Raw genomic sequence first — 14,601 nt, 5'->3', positions numbered from 1 at the left:
ACAAGAAATGTAAATGTATAGATATTTCTCATTCCAAACTTCAAAAAATCTAAGAAAATCACCCCTACGTTCTAGAGAGCTGAACATTTTTCAGCACATCCACTGATATGTGACAAACGTTTGCCTCACTGCAACCTATGGTCAATTCAGAATTCAGTCACTCTGTACTTTTCATAATATGCTAAATCAATGAACATCTATATCTCCACAAGTCTTTCTTGAAACGCTACTAAAATCAACACAGACGTTCTCTAGATAGCCGATATCAAGTGTTTCAAAGGGTTTTTAGGTCGGTCAAACTGTGAGTCTGCAGTGATATTCAGTATCTTGGCAGAACTTGTCACCCTACCAAAAAGCTAGGGATCCTGAAATTACACAGAATATATCCCGTCACCCTAACAAACAAATTCCACAACCCCTCGCACCTGAAGCAAGGATCTCAGACGAGCCCCCACTTGTCACAAGCCAACTCTTAGCCCGTGACAAAAAGGAGGTGAGACACAACTTGCTCAGTGTTGGATAAAATGCAGCCAAAATAATTGAAAACACACCCAAAACCAGCAGAATGATGTGGGGGTTTTTTCAGAATTTTCTCAACAACATCTTGACTGTTGTAAGCGTTTTAAGTTTAAGCTGAAAAAACTATCCAGACCTGGCACATGTGATCTCACTACCTCAATTAGTGAGAAGGTGTGTCAAAACAGCCTTTCACCAGTGGCTCAGTCACTAAGTCACCTACTCTGGAGATGACCAAGGTGACCAAGTCAGACTTGCTGACAATGGGAGTGTTCAGATCATAGTGAGTCTAAGTTCTCTATTTTATTTGGATCCCGTGACACTTTATTTTTATTTTCTCTGCTTAAAAGTGTTTCTGCAGCTTAAACTTTAAATCTTGGAAACACAAAATATCACAGGTGGGTTGAACATTTCACCCAGTAGTCAGGTACGTATAATGACACTCTCTGATCTCAAGATGATGCTGTAAAAATCAAGTTTGCATTTCCCCATTATCTCAAAGTACAAATTCTTTGATCACTTTAATCTCTTTTCCTATTATTTTATTTTACATAAGTTTCGTATCAAATGTAGATAAAGTTTTTACTATCAACTAGAAAATAAATGAACAGCAATTTGAAATTGCTGTGCATTACTGCCTGCAGTGAGAGTGCAGCCATATAATTAATTTACAAACTGGTCAATCACGTAAGAAAGGTTAAATTTGCCCAAATCATTCTTGCCGTGCCCTTAAACAGATGTTACTTTCAGTCTCATATAATTGCATGTATATAAATGTTAAATTGGAGCCAAGCATAAATTGAAATCTCTTTCCTTGACATCTGTATCTTTTTAGTAATATTTTATTATGTTGACTGTCAGGGACTAGGCCTGACATCCGGGATGCTGCAGCTGCTGCCGACGCCTTCGCCAGAGTCTCACAGAAGCACGATATCACTGGGAAACAGGCAGCATTAGATTTCTTGCATTTTATATGTTGAAGCAAGAGGCTGCTCATTCTTACAGGATTGTTGACAATTTATCAACGTGTGGACAGTGACAATATCATCATATTTTGGTATAAATGAAATTTATCATTTCTTCTAAGTTGTTTTCTGATTAAAGTTCTTGTTTTCTTCTTCAGATTGCAGCTTGCTGCAGCATTTGCATCTATATGGGTTTATGGATGAGGACTTAGATCCTTAGAGCGAGATGAAAGGGAAAGAGCTCACACTCCAAACTATGATAAATATTTTAAGTAGGGCAATATGGACTCTATGAATGTTTAATTATTTTTGATAGGATGACTTAATTATCTTTGTGTCATCAATACCTCTATCTGTCCCTTTGATTTCCCTCTCTCTTTCGCTATCTCTCTTTCTCTCTCTCTCTCTCTCTCTCTCTGTCATCCTGGTTTTCTTCTTCTGTCAGTCCTGCTGTCAATGTAATGCACTTTCTGACATGCTACATGTGCGTGTTTGTGTGTGTTTGCAGACATCAAAATAGGTTAAATTTGAAAGAATCCCATTTTGTATTCAAGTCCTAAGGGGATGTACGTCCTTTCTACCAAAGAAGAAATGTGGAAACCCATGATCAGGCAGAAGTTAATAGACAAGTAGCCAAAGCTGAAATTCACATAAACAATCAATAGCATGTCTCAAACCACACCTTACACCCTCTCCCGTGGGGACTACAAGTGGGCTATAAAAAACCCCAACTCAACTGTTCAAACTTAGATAGACATTCGCAACTTAAAGATTACATTGTATTTAGGATCAAAGATACCCTTGTCTGGTTTAAAAAATGGTAGACATGTTGGTTTGATTGTAAAGTGTTTTATATTTACAGACTGTTGCAAAAACCAAGCAGCTTATAAACATCACAGTGAAAAACGGTGAGAAATCGTCCAACTCCTCCCACCTTCCAACAGGTGGTGGATAATGGCAACAATTGCTGCTTTCAGAAAACTGAATTTCTGTTCAAAACCGTATTTATTTTAGGTAAATTTTGTTATCCACAAAGGTAAATGTATTAAGATATAACACTGGCACTGCAAATGAAGTATATGAAAAAGAGAACAAGAACAACAAAAAACTACTGAACATTATTAATGCCTTAAAATTATAACAAGAGATTCCTTAGCTATTTAATTAAATTTTTCTGTCTTTATGAGGTTATATTTCTGGTCTGTTTTCTAAAGAGTCTACTACTGATAATGTATACCTTGCCATATGGCGTGTTGTTGTAGAGTTTCTACCAAAAAGCTGCAGCTTCCAAAATATGCTGATATGAAACCCTGGTTATGAAACATAAGACAGTTCCTGTTTCCGCTGAAGAGGAGAACGTTCATTCCAAAGCTTGCCACTATATATTTATACCCTACACTGTAATGAAGGGTGCTTCATTCAGCTGAGAGTGTGACTACAGAGTACACTCTGTGACGGAGCTGGAGTGGGGAGGGTCCGGTTTCAGAGAGTGTGCTTAACCCATGCACAGATGTGCTAACAGAGAAGTGCCACAGACTGAGTTAGGAGTGACCTCCCTCTTCTGATCACACTTCCAAAACACAGCAGAAACAAATTAATCTGTCCTGATGCAGTGGCTGACTGTTTTTTTTATTGTGAAGTATTATGAAGTGTATACAGCATGAAAACTTTAATCATTGAAGTGAAATAAAATAATACCAAAAGAAAGCCACACAATGAGTGTGTTCAACTATTACTGGGCAGATATAACTTTATCTTCAGTGTTTTGTAAAGAGGTTTAACTAACATTAGCATTTAACATTAGCAAGGTGTGGAAAAACAAAGTAGGAAAGGATCCAACTTAATACTGACATTAAACGTTTCTACGCTAATGTGCTGTTAAAGATTAGCAATTGCTGTATATGGTGATTTTGTGTAGTGTGTGTATATAATATAACATTGGGATACATATTAGAATCAGTTTCATATCGTTTTATACAACTAACATAAAAGTTTGCCTCTCCAACAGGCAAACGTCACACCAGGATGTATTTCTTAGGTAATTCAGCATGGTATTTATTAAGAATATTTAACTAGTGTTTAACTTGACAAAAAACATGCTTTTCGTTAACGCTACTCAAAGAAGTCATATTACACTCAAGTTCACCCCAAAGAGAGTTACCATCTCCCACAGAAAACACTGCTTCTGAACTGCCTGAAAACGTCTCGTAAACGTATGTAACACTTGTTCCCCGAGATGGGGAACGAGACACTGCATCGTTGACAACACTATGGGAACGAGATACCCACTTAGGCTGCGCCGAAACCCCGCCTGCCCCCAGCGTGCAGAACCTGACGGCACGACTAGGAGGAGAGCGCACGGGTGCCGGGTGCAGAAGGCAGGTCCAGACTGTAAAACCGGATAAAAGTGTGAGGGGTGGCCCAGCCAACCACGTCACACAAATCCTGGAGTGACGCCCCTGCGAGGAGGGCCCTAGAAGCCGCCATGCCTCGAGTAGAGTGCGCCCTTACGGCCATAGGTGAAGGCAAACCGCGCACCTAATAGGCCAGGGAAATAGTCTGAACGATCCAGTTGCTGATCGTGTGTTTAGAAGCGGGGAGCCCAGCCTTGGGGGACCCGAAACACATCAGCAACTGGTCTGCTTTCCTCCACCGGGAAGACCTCAGAGTGTAAATACTCAGTGCTCTGACAGGGCAGAGCCTGCAGCACCGTGGACCCTGCCAGTCTGGCCAGAACCTTAGGGACATAACCTGTACAAGGGTGCAGGATGGCCCTGACCCTCCCCGGGGCAAACTCCAGGCATCGGGGAGACACCAAGAGTGCCTGGAGATCCCCCACACTCCTCAGAGAGGTGATAGCGAGGAGAAAGGTCATCTTAAGGGTCAGGTGCTAGGAACTGTGCGCCCTCAGGGGCCAGTCCCATAGCTGCCACAGGGCGGGGCAAGGGTGAAAGATCCGGCCCTCCGCCTGGGACAGCAGGTCTCTCCTCAGAGGGACCTGCCAGGGCGGGCCCTCGAGGAGCGATATAACGCATACAGACGCAGCCTCGGCCATGTCTGCACCATGGCATCCAACCCTAGCGGGGCTGGGGGCTAGAGGGAGAACCACAGGGGACAGTGCGCCGTCTCTCGGGACGCAAACAAGTCCACGTCTATGGGGCCGAACTCTTCGCATAATAACTCCACCACCTCGGGGTGCCGTCCATGACTGCACCCCATCCTGTGAGTGAGGCGTCTGTTGAAATAATTGTTTGGCGACAGATCGCTCCCAACACGGGACCTTGGGACAGGAACCAAGATTTCCTCCATACAGACAGGGAATGAAGGCATCCGCTCGTAACCCGTATCAGACGGAGCAGATTTCCCCTCGGGGAGAATCCCTTGGATTTTAGCCACCACTGCAGGGCTCTCATGTGCAGTAGTCCGGAAGGTATTATACTGGACGCTGCTGCCAGAAGACCCAACACCCTCTGAAAGTGTTTTACAGTGATGGCGCGGCCTAACTGCACTCTGGTCACTGAGGACAAAATGGACTCGATGCGTGCGGTAGACAGGTGGGCCCGCATCGTCGTTGAGTCCCACACCACCCCACCGGAACGTAGTCCGTTGGGCGGGTGTCAGCACGCTCTTCTTCACGTTGAGCCGCAGCACCAAACGCTGAAGGTGGGCGAGGACGACATCTCGATGCCAAACCGCTAACTCTCGAGACTGGGCCAGGACAAGCCAGTCATCGATGTAGTTGATGCCCTGGAGCCTCAACGGAGCCAGAGCTGCATCCATGCATTCGGTGAACATGCGGGGAGATAGTGCTAGGCCGAAAGGAAGAACCCGATACTGGTAAGCCGTGCCCCCGAAGGCGAACCTCAGGAACTTCCTGTGAGAGGAACTGCAGCCTGTAGCCATCTACTACTGTGCGCAGGACCCACGGGGACGCTTGACAGCTGCAAGACAGCCATCGTGTGCAGGCTGGCACCAGCTCGACCCGCTGCCATGTAGGCCTTGCCCACCAAATCGGACGTCATCCGACACGGCTTGGTGGGGAGCGCCGGCATCCGGAGGGACGCAACTCGTTGTGTAGATCTGGAAAAAATGGTAGGGGCCGACGCGGGGGTGGCGCTCGGTGTTGCAGAAACCGCTCATCTAGTTTTGCTGCCTACTGATGGCTGCTGCACTGCCTGTGGCCAATCAATGTGCAGCTTGGCCACGGCCCGCGTCACCACTTCCAACAACTCCTCGTATCCTGGCGAGGGCTGATGACGTTCCGTTTCCTCCATGCTAAGCACATCTAGCTCCTCAGAGCCAGATCGTGTCAGCCTCTCCGGACTCACCCCTCGAGTGGGAGAAACCGAGAAACAGGCTCCCGATCGGGGACGAGGGGAGGAGGATTCCACGGACGAGGACCGGAAAAAGGCCTCAGCCGTTCTGGCACCTTAGGCAATCTCGCGTTGTGATCCCCAGGATCGGAGCCGCCGCAACGCTTCAGCGACCGCGGGGCCTGTGCCACGAGGGGAGCACATCCAACCATCCTCTAGGAAAAGAGCCACTCAAGACCTCAGCACCCTCAGGGGCAGGGCCTCGCAATGGTCGCAGACATCCCCAGGCATGAGACGCACATCCCATGGATATCACCCTCTGTGATGAAACGCTCACATGGAAAGACACACTGTCGGAATCGCTTCGACATGATCTGCTGCTTTGTCTTGACGTCAGGTAGGATAATGGAGCTTCCAAACATAGAGTGCCTGCTGAATAGAAAGAAGCTAATGTGTCCTAGGTGCCGGCGTGCTTATATACCCCCTCCGGTTACGCCGTCACACACTACCGTTCTAGTAACACCAATAGGATTGGAGTAGTTTCATTCATAGTTCAGCCCTACCACGCCCAGAGGCGTTCCCATAGTGTCGTCACCGACGCAGTTCGAGTTCCCTCGAAGGGGAACAGCCTGATTGCAGTCCGGCCTTTACTTCCTAACAAGCGTCATAATGCTCGCCTATTGGCTAGTCAGGCACACCCTCAAAAACACTGTTGGAAAGACACACTGAGCTGCAGCACACACAGTGACAAGACGTCGCCCGCTGCCTCCCTTCACCCCCAGCCTCCCTGTTTTTTCTGTTCCCACCGCCAGGTCCACTCACCTCCGTCATCCGATCAGTCTGCTGGGCTCGCCTACCTGCCTTCTCCCCTCCCCTCGCCTGGAGGCTTCCCTCCACGCTCCTCGCCTGTCCACCAGCCTCCACGTCCCCTCTCGCCTCGGCCTCCTGCTCCCCCTCGGTTGCCTCGCCGGAACCTTTCCAGTCCCGCCAGCTCCTCGGTCATCCACGGCCACGTCTGCCGGCGTCCTTTTCATCCCCAGGACCTCATCATCCCTTTTTAATTCTTAATAAACCTCTTTTGAAAACTGTCAAGCGTTGCTTTTGGGTCCGTTCTGTCCGAAACCACAACAAGAATTAAGTAAAAAACCTTACATCTGGAGACCCTACTCTCTTCTCACTGGTCCCCAGGCGTGAGGTCGCCAGTTGAACCATCTTGATAGCAGCGGGCAACAGCAGAATCTCCTCCCTAGACAGAAAAAGCATCTGAGAAATAAAATAAATCAAAGTCAGTTTAAAAGAGGTTAACTATTTTGGTCTGCATGCTTCACACTCACACCTGTTAGCTCTAAAAAATAAAACAAAGTATACACTATACACTTACATCTACAATATACAACTTTACTGATATCTGTTGTTTCTCCCGCCCTCCTCCTCATCAGTTGGTCAAGTTTATGGTCCCACGCTTGTCACTCACCTTGATGAGCTGCCATCTAGCCTGGGGCTGAGATAACCAGCATCCATAAAACCACCACAGTCGCAGGAGAAATAGATGGCAAACACAGCCAATCTGCAATAAAAAACAATGGTACTGTTTATCATGTTTTAAAATGCCTTTTGTTCTTCTTATGGCTTTACTCCATTGCTGGTATTTGCTCTCTTTGTGTTATGCACCCCAAAATACCCCAAACATAATTAAAAAAGCTATTGCAGGTGAGCAGAGGATTTAAAGCATCATTAGAAAGTCACATATTGACAGTCTTATGTGTTAAATTCTCATTTAATGTGAAAAGCATTTTGTGGGTTATGTTGTCCTGCATCTTAGTTGCAGTTTTTCGGCAAAATGAACATTTCTTGTTCCATTGGACCGCAGAAGTTTTCTCACCCAAATCTAGGATTAACATTTGTGGTTTTCTGACATGTCTGATTTATTGGCTATTGATACCACAATACTGTAGAAATGAAGAGAGAGAGGGAGGTCAGGGGAGGGGGGCAGAAATCATTCTTCAGTTACATCTTGAATTTTTTAAATCCTGATAAACTGTGAGTATTAAAATGCACCCCATGGGACTGCACTTCTGATTAGTTTTATGTTTGAGTACAAAAAAAGTTTTTCGCAGCATAATTTTATGGGTTTGAACTATGATGACAGCTCAGTGTATTTCCACCCTTCTCTAACTTTTGAGCTTGAATTCTCCAGACCTCTGTAAACTTGGCTATGCAAGATTAATTTAGGCCAAACCAAATCCATGTTTTATTCAGCTCTTTTTTCCACACAATAGTTAAAGTGTAATAAAGGGTGTTTCAGGTTGTGAGGAAATGAAAAAAGGACATAAAACAATTGTAAAAAACAATATTGACATTCCAACTACGGTTTTAGAATCCTACATATAGGTGATAAAGGCATGGTCACTACCTCTTTGGGGGTGTCCAAAGACCTGTGGTGTGTAGTGGATGACGTATTGTTTAGCATTTTGGGGCATATTATATTTGTGTTTATTCCTGTGTCTTATTTCAGATTTTAAAGCCATATAGGACAGGTAGTCATTTTATTATATATTATATATTGTTTGTGCTATTTTAATGAATACCATTTTCTGCCCCACTTCCACTTGTCTATGTGTTTTTTTAGCTGTGTTTTTGTCTTCTTGGTATTTTAAAGAACCTCCTCACACAGTCACAGTAAAAGTATGACATTTATGTACAGGGGCCATAATGAATCTATTTACAATGTGCAAAAGCTGGTGCTGATCCTGCTTTTTCACTATCTTGAGAAGTGGGTCAGTCCTGGGATAGACTAGCTTTTTACCTTTCCTACCTGAAAACTATGTGAAAGCCTGAACTTCTACGAGCCTGTGACCGCACATGCGAGTGCTGTAAGTAATGTGCAACCCTCTATACTTCTCAGATGTGAAGGACTGATGTTGTTATTGTTGTTGTTGTTACTGTTTGCTTGTATGTTTTTACATTGTAAATAATGCAGTGGTATATAAATCATGTATTATTGTTATTATTAAAATTGTTGAATCATAACAACAAAATTATTTTATGATGCTTTACATACTGATTTTGCTGCAGGCTCTTTAGGGCATTTTTAGCAGTTTAGGTAAATTATGTTTTCAGTCTTTTTATTTAGTCTACCAAGTGTAATTTTCTTGTCATACAAATTGTGTGTTTTTTCTGTATTTAAATTAGGGATGCACCTACCGATACCAGTATTTGGGCTTTGGGTATTGGCCGATGCTGATACCAGTGTAAACTTGTAAACCGGCTCTTCCTCACCGCTGGGAAGAGACAGGGAATTATTTGTTTCATACGTAAGGCAGACTAATCAGACTTGACTTTAACATTGCTTCCTAACTTTGTAAAACACAATGTAATGTTAGCTCACCCAACAAAATGTTCATGTCTACCAGCGCACTGCTGACGTTTTGAGTAGTATGCAAATAACTGAACTGAATAGATCGGCCCCCTTGTCACTGATACCTGTTCCAGCTATTTGAGGCTCAGATTGCTGTGTCCCTAATTTTCATGTGTTTCCTCTGCATCAAATTGTATCTAGCTCAATTGAGAAAACTAAAACTTAATTTCATTTTTCAGCTAGAGTTTCTTAAAACAATGTCAGTATACTCTCAAATAAGAACTATGACTACTTGCTAAGATTGAAAAAACCTTGAACTTTGAATTGATGTAGACAATTCATAAACAACTTTTACTCTGAGTGAGTTAGGAGTATTTCAAGTCCTAGTTTAATTTGACAAGTTTGAAAAATAGTGAGCCAAGGTCTAAGTTGAGCAGGCATGAGGGAGGCATTACCTAGAACATTCCGGGCCATACTCTCAAACAGGCCCTAATCCTAATGCTTCCAAGAGCATAATGTAAAGACTTTTTGTACAGAAGCCAGCAGAACATAGCCTACATGTTACTTGGATGTGTTCTGTCTGTTCCTATTTCACGCATCACTGTCATCTTTATGTTTCCACTCTGAAATATAAATTGGTCAGGTCAGAAACTCATTGAAGTGTACTGTGCAAGCTGTTGAATAGGAGGAACAACAGAGAAATATATGAGGGCAAATGACATGAGGAAGGGAGACAGAGTGGGAGTTAAGTCGTCTATTGCCAGGACTCTGCCACTGGCTTAACTGTAGGGAGTAACAGGAGCTGGTCAGTCATGCCAAACACTGACCAGAACCAACTGATTGTTCTTTGATGATGTTTTGTATCACATATAGCAGCTTAATGACATAGTGTTGGGAAAGCAATGCACATTGATATGTTGCTGACAGATCCAACACAAAATGCAGATGGATTTTTATGGTGACTTCCAGTAATGTGCTATACAACTGACTGACATCTGACTGTCATCTGTCATTATGAATGACAGTTGCTGACCCTCTGTTGTAAGACAGAGCAAAGACACTCCACTTCCAACTCTTTTTGCTTGCTGGGTTTCTTATTTGAGCATTTTGCAAGATGGGTGACATAGTTAAGGCTAAATGGAAACAGAAACCATTAAATTACAATGCGCTCACCAATTCTCTAAATGTGTTATTTTAATGAGGAATTGTGACATTTTTCAATCTGCAGCTGAAAAAACAATCCATAAAGTTTTTTGCAAAAACAGCTGTAGTCACATCATCCAATTAACATCCACCAGTCAGCTGTTCCCAATCAGCTAATTTTCACTGGCTGTTGATGGCACTAAGCAGGAAGCACAGATGAAGGCCAGACAACTGCAAATAAAGTGACTTCTTGTGATTAAGTGCAACCCTTCGCAGTCATCATTAGTAAACCTTAATTTAAATTTCATTAGCATTATGTTCTAATTAGTTTAAACAGCATTGCCATCCAATGAACAACAAACTGCATGTGTTTGTACACCAGACTGCATTGCAATGCTCTATATGAGACTTGAGAAAGCGTAGCAGATTTCTAGAGTTTATAAGAACAAAAAGTGAATTCCTAGAAGATACAGTGGTAAACAAGTACTGCTGTAAGACGGTAAAAAGAGCTCAGGCATCGCTGAGCAACGTCTATCAACTCTTCTTCTGGGATCTCAAATTCAAACAAGATCACCTTCACATCTTCCTCTTCTCTTCACCGACACTCCATCATACCCTCAAAGGAGACAGCAGTTTCCTCCCTAACTGGATGTAACAATCCACCATTTTTAAACGAAGTACTGTGGCATCAGAGTTGAAGGGGCTGACTCTCATAACTGCTTCACACGCAAACCAAATTGAAGGTCAAAGCCCGAGGAAGCTGGCAGTACTACATCATCAGCAAAAAGGGACATGATCATTAGCCAAGTCCACAAAGCACATGGGAAAGTGCTGGTGGGTCAGATTTTTGATCATGATAACCATGTGTGATTGTCGGTACAGTATATGCGTGTGTCACAATGTATGTGAAGAAGTATGCGTGTGTGTGATTGTTTTGGCTGTGATCCATGCGTGTTTGCAAATACAACTGTATCTGATCATGTGACACACACATATGCACAGATATACCTAAATACACTTGCACTAACATCCCGTTGTTGTGCGAGTGTCTATTATTTATCCTTATTTGTGATCATCACTTGTGACCTACTTGGAGTGAAACTCCTGGCTCCTGGTGTGATGCACGGTTAAAAATAACTCTGAGGAAAACACACACACGCTTATACTGTACGCTTACACACACCCATGCTTACAGAAAGCCTGTACACCCTCAAATCCAAATTTAACCTCCCAAACAGAAAATCCTCATGCTTACAAACACATGTTTCATTCCACACTGTTGACCACAGTGATTCCTTAAACAACCTAAGACACATCAAACACACACACACACACACACATAGACAGGCATAGTTGTGTTTTATACACACATGCATACAGTACAATGACAAAAGTGAAGGCCTACATTCCCACTAAGCCTGTACATACAGACATATATATATATATATATAAATATATATATATATATACACACACCAAGGACACACAGTATGCAGAAGGCACACACACTATCAAGTGTTCTCACGCAGAACGCAATGTCACTCTCTCACTGTTGTGTCAACCTTTGTTTGTCTCTTCTTCTTCTCCTTCTCTATCATTCTTCTCTTCTCTCTCTTGTCCTCCAACTGTGCATCCCTTCATCCCTGACCCTGTTATCTTCTGGAGCATCTCAAAGAGACGGGCAGAGGAGGGGGGGAGGAGAGGAAAAATCTGTGGTCCTCTTGTCTCCTCTCTTTCTCTCTTGCTTCTTTGCTCCTCACTTTCTCCTCTTTCGCTTTTCTCTGCCCTTCTACCCCTCTTTTCTGTCTTTCATTCATGCTTTTGCCATAACAAAAGACTCTTGGAGGGTTGGCTTCACACCTCTTTGACATTGAATCGTGCATGGCTAAACACGTGTTTACAGTAAATGTACACCCAAATACACAACACACACAGTGAGCCGGTGTGACAAGCATATAAATGCAGGGCTTTGAATTGGATAATCTTGTATAGTGAGCTGTTTGAAGAGGCAAATCAGCCGATCTATGTACAGTGAGCGATAAAGACCAAAGCAGAAAAAGAGAGAAACACAGATAGACATGAAGAGCGCTCTTGAAAGTTTAAAGAAATGTCAGGTCTCTGCATCAGTGGTATTCCTCCTCCGTTCTCTTTCTTTCCCTCTCCATTTCACTCTTGCTGTCTTTGTTCTCTTTCTACTGCAAGGTCATTAACTTACACTTGGGGGGTGGCAGTAAAGACGAGGACAGAAAAGAGAAAAAAAGCAGGGTTTGACTTGGTCTGGCAAGGACATGAAGAAAGCAGCAAAGTGGATAAAGTCTGTGGATAAAAATGGCAAGGTATTGAAGAGATGTAAGTCATTTATACACGTAACTCTCCATTAGCTTGACAAAGCGATTAATTATTTTATGGAATGAAATGTAGTTGTTCTTTTTGGGAAAATCCAAACGTTTTACTTAGAAGAAGGCTCATTCAATTCTGGAGGGAATTGATTTTATACTTTTGATGCAATTTGGTAGTGTGCTTTGATTCATGAAAAAGACTGGAGGAGTAATGGTCACCTCAATGGAGGTCTGATCTAATGGCATTCTTGAGACCTCATTCAGAATACATCTGGTGACATGCAAACAATTGCAATTTTTTTAATTCTGCACATGTTGGGTTTGATTTTCAAGAAATTAAACTCCATTTTTTCATATTTTTCATTGCCATTTTTTAAGATATAGCCTTTCAATCTATTTACATTCTGTAAATTCTAAATACTAGTTTTTATTGTTAGTGGGGGGAGTCCGCTCTGCCCCCGCTGGATTTAAATTGCCTTCACACGCACAAGGGACTCATAGGAAACAATTGGGCATGTAATCTAGAGTAACTCTGTAATTCTATTACAACATTATTAGACTATTAGCCTGTTCAGCCTTCTACAGCCATATCAGATCTGTAATCTGTAAACTTACAGTAAGAGCAAATCGATTATTTCCCACTCACTGCATGTGGGGTGGCTTTTATTATGACCAGTCACAGGAAATGTATATGAATTAGCGCTGACTGTGATCATTAAATTAGAAATGCATCTGCAAAACAAGACAACAGACATTTCTGGCATTATTTGTCAGCAGATCTGTTCCAGGTACAGAGTAACTTCTGAGTAAGGTAATTTCACTGTGGTTTGCTATTGTGTGGAAAACGTCTTGGGTTACGTATGTAACCCTTGTTCCCCGAGAAGGGGAACGAGACACTGCATCAGTGACGACACTATGGGAACGCCTCTGGGCGTGGCAGGGCTGAAATCATGAATGAAACTACTCCAATCCTATTGGCATTGCTAGAACGTTAGCGTGTGACAGCGTAACTGGAGGCGTATATAAGCATGCCGGCACACCGGACACATTGGCTCTTTGCTATGAAGCAAGGCACTCCAGGCGGGGTGAGGTGTGGCGGACTGACTCAGTGTCTCGTTCCCCTTCTCGGACAGGTTGTTCCCCTTCTCGGGGAACAAGGGTTACCTACATAACCTGAGACGTTCCCCTTTGAGGGAACTCGAACTGCGTCGGTGACGACACTATGGGAATGAGAATACCCACTATTCCACGCCTCCGCCTCCGCCTCCGCCTCCGCCTGCCCCCCCAGCCTGCAGTAACCCGTAGGCACAACTATGAGGAGAGCGCACGGGTGCCGGGTGCAGAAGGAAGGTCCAGACTGTAAAACCAGATGAGAGTGTGAGGAGTGGCCCAGCCACCTGCCTCACACAAATCCTGGAGCGAAGCCCCTGCGAGGAGGGCCCTAGAGGCCGCCATGCCTCGAGTAGAGTGCGCCCTTACGGCCATAGGTGAAGGTAACCCGCGCACCTGATAGGCCAGGGAAATAGTCTGAACGATCCAGTTGCTGATCGTGTGTTTAGAAGCAGGGAGCCCAGCATGGGGGACCGGAAAGACACCAGCAACTGGTCTGCTTTCCTCCACCAGGAAGACCTCAGAGTGTAAATACAGCGCTCTGACCGGGCAGAGCAGATGAAGTCTCCCATCCTCCGCCGTCACATGATGTGGGGGATGAAACGCCTGCAGCACAATAGACCCTGCCAACCTGGACGGAACCTTAGGGACATAGCCGGACAGGGGTGCAGGATGGCTCTGACCCTCCCCGGGGCAAACCCCACATTATCCCCCACCCTCCTCAAAGAGGTGATAGCAAGGAGAAAGGCCATCTTAAGGGTCAGTTGCTTGGACTCAGCCGACTCCAGGGGTTCGAAGGGGGCCTCAGCCAGCGAAGCGCACGACCAGTGGAAGCCTCCCCAGAGGGCCATCCCTCA

General features: G+C 44.1%; 1 long non-coding RNA gene across 1 annotated transcript; it reads left to right on the top strand.

Annotated features, from left to right (window-relative positions):
* Nucleotides 1-556: 556 nt before the first annotated feature.
* LOC119917205 lies at nt 557-1,638 on the top strand. The gene is made up of 2 exons (XR_005447238.1): nt 557-799; nt 1,378-1,638. It is a non-coding gene; the product is annotated as an uncharacterized LOC119917205 (long non-coding RNA).
* The last annotated feature ends 12,963 nt before the right edge of the window (nt 1,639-14,601 follow it).

The sequence above is a fragment of the Micropterus salmoides genome, unplaced genomic scaffold, assembly GCF_014851395.1.
Source record: "Micropterus salmoides isolate LMB-PRFRI ecotype aquatic unplaced genomic scaffold, ASM1485139v1 Ms_hic_scaffold_10, whole genome shotgun sequence".
NCBI lineage: Eukaryota > Metazoa > Chordata > Actinopteri > Centrarchiformes > Centrarchidae > Micropterus > Micropterus salmoides.
This window is presented reverse-complemented; position numbering and strand designations above follow the sequence as displayed.